Source organism: Leucopleurus acutus, assembly GCF_964270905.1.
Source record: "Leucopleurus acutus genome assembly, chromosome: Y".
Lineage (NCBI taxonomy): Eukaryota > Metazoa > Chordata > Mammalia > Artiodactyla > Delphinidae > Leucopleurus > Leucopleurus acutus.
In genome coordinates this window covers 936-3,526 of record NC_139164.1, presented here as the reverse complement: position 1 = coordinate 3,526, position 2,591 = coordinate 936, and the positions used below count along the sequence as shown (strand labels likewise).

The 2,591-nt window shown below is 63.0% G+C and overlaps 1 pseudogene across 1 annotated transcript; it reads left to right on the top strand.

Moving 5' to 3' along the window:
* Positions 1-230: 230 nt before the first annotated feature.
* Positions 231-1,897, top strand: LOC309978837 (phosphoethanolamine/phosphocholine phosphatase-like; annotated as a pseudogene). Its single transcript has 2 exons — positions 231-962; positions 1,841-1,897. The product of its transcript is annotated as a phosphoethanolamine/phosphocholine phosphatase-like (transcript).
* Positions 1,898-2,591: the final 694 nt, after the last annotated feature.

The following is a 2,591-nucleotide window of genomic DNA, read 5'->3' as shown; positions in this document are numbered from 1 at the left end:
CCTCCAATCCCCATAAGCACCCCTTGCTCCATCCTGCGCCCAAATACCTCAGCTAGGTGCTCTCCCCACTCTTTACACTCCAAACTCAGCCGGGACAGACCTCTGCAGCCGCCGCTCCCCACCCTACAGGAGAAGCTCAGAGGTCCTGTCCCCCTTTCCTCTGAAGGACTATTTTTGGTGACCACAAAAGGATTAGATCGCTCAGGACAAAGCTGGTAGAGGACAGCGGGATGGCTGCGCCGGGCGCGCCGCTCTTCCTCCTGACCTTCAACTTTGACGAGACTATCGTGGACGAAAACAGTGACGGCTGCGTCGTGCGCGCGCCGCGGCGGGCAAGCGGCTGCCTGAGAGCCTGCGTGCCACCTAGCGCGAGGGCTTCTGCAGGAGTACATGCAGCGCGTCTTCCAGTACCTGGGCGAGTAGGGCGTGCGGCCGCGGGACCTGCGCGCCATCTACGAGGCCATCCCCCTGTCGCCCGGTATGGGCGAGCTGCTGCAGTTTGTGGCCAAGCAGGGCGCCTGCTTTGAGGTTATTCTAATCTCAGAGGCCAACACCTTTGGCATGGAGAGTGTGCTGCGCGCCGCCGGCCACCACGGCCTGTTCCGCCGCATCTTCAGCAACCCGTCGGGGCCCGACACTTGGGGGCTGCTGGCGCTGCGGCCCTTCCACGCGCACAGCTGCGCTCGCTGCCCCGCCAACATGTGCAAGCACAGGTGCTCAGCGACTACCTGCGCGAGCGGGCACACGACGGCGTGCACTTCGAGCGCCTTTTCTACGTGAGCGACGGCGCCAACGACTTCTGCCCCATGGGGCTGCTGGCAGGCGGCGACGTGGCCTTCCCGCGCCGCCGCTACCCCATGCACCGCCTTATGCAGGAGGCGCAGAAGACCGAGCCCAGCTCCTTCCGCGCCAGGGTGGTGCCCTGGGAAACCTCCACCGAAGTGCGCCTACACCTGCAACAGGTGCTGAGGACGTGGCCTGCAGGGGGCACCCGGGCGGGGAGAGGGTGGGGCGGTGGGGGTCGGGAAAGAGAAAGCTAGTTTTATTACTCCTTTTCCCTTTCGTTTTGGTATGTCCCTCCGGGATTTCTCGGAATCCCAGGGTGGTCCATTTGGGGACTGGAGGAGGGAGTTGGGAGCTGACCCCATCTGTGCAGTTAACCCAGCTCGGCTGCCTCCGCCAGTTCCACTGCAAACGAATTCCGGAGTCTGGCCGCACCAGGGTGGTGCGCATAACTGAGCAGGCAGCAGTGTTTCCAAAAACCTTGTTCTCCCAGCTGGGAGGACGGGGTTCCCTGTCAGGGTAGAGAAGGAACATGTTCCGCCGCGTCGCGGGTAACTGTTGCCTTGGGCTGCATGGCCTCCCTCCTCCAGTCTTCTGTCCAGGGGACCCAGGCCCCGAAATGCTCCCCCCCCGCGACCTCCCCCGCACCGGACTCCCTGCAGAGAGAGGTGGCGCTCCCTGCCGACGGTCCCAGGCCTAGATCTTGCTTTACCTACTGTGACCCTACACTACACTCCTTGCCTCCCTCCCCGCCCCCACTCTGTCGGCATCCCCACAGGAAAAAAAGCTAGAGGGAACGGTCACCTCTTGTTGGTGGAAAGAGGTAGCACACTGTCCCGGGGCTCGGGTCTGGCCAGCCAGGGACCTCACAGAGCCCGAAGGTGTCTCCTCGCACCCCAGCCTCGTCTATGCAGCAAGAAACCAGGGACTTAACCAAAGTCGCCCCACTGACCGGGCCCTCTGAGTCCCCCTCCTCCCGTATGGAACAGAAAGCCATGATGCTTTAAAGCATAGCCAGTGGAAACCCAAGGCCCAGCTCCCTCTTTTGGTGTTTCAGAGCTGTAAAGGAGGTGAAGGGGCAGAGGTGAGCGAGATCTCTCACGCTGCAGTCTGAGGGATGAGGGCGAGGTGATCTCTGCTCTCAGAAAGCCCCACTTAAGTGAGGGAGCTGGTCCCCACTCTGGAGTAGTGCCCAGCTTGGGGAACCAAGACTGAATACACAACAAAGCAGGCAGCAGGCAGAAGAGCAGGGTGCAGCCCACCTCTGCAGAGGGGCACAGGGGTCTAGTGTGGAGGGGGCTCAGTGAGCACCGAGGACATGGGAGAGCAGAGGGGCACAGGGGTCTAGTGTGGAGGGCTCCGTGAGCACCGAGGAGATGGGAGAGCGGAAGGGCACAGGGGTCTAGTGTGGAGGGCTCCGTGAGCACCGAGGAGATGGGAGAGCGGAAGGGCACAGGGGTCTAGTGTGGACGGCTCCGTGAGCACCGAGGAGATGGGAGAGCGGAGGGGCACAGGGGTCTAGTGTGGAGGCTCCGTGAGCACCGAGGACATGGGAGAGCAGAGGGGCACGGGGGTCTAGTGTGGAGGGCTCAGTGAGCACCGAGGACATGGGAGTGCAGAGGGGCACGGGGGTCTAGTGTGGAGGCTCCGTGAGCACCGAGGACATGGGAGAGCAGAGGGGCACAGGGGTCTAGTGTGGAGGCTCCGTGAACACCGCGGACATGGGAGAGCAGAGGGGCACAGGGGTCTAGTGTGGAGGGCTCAGTGAGCACCGAGGACATGGGAGTGCAGAGGGGCACAGGGGTCTA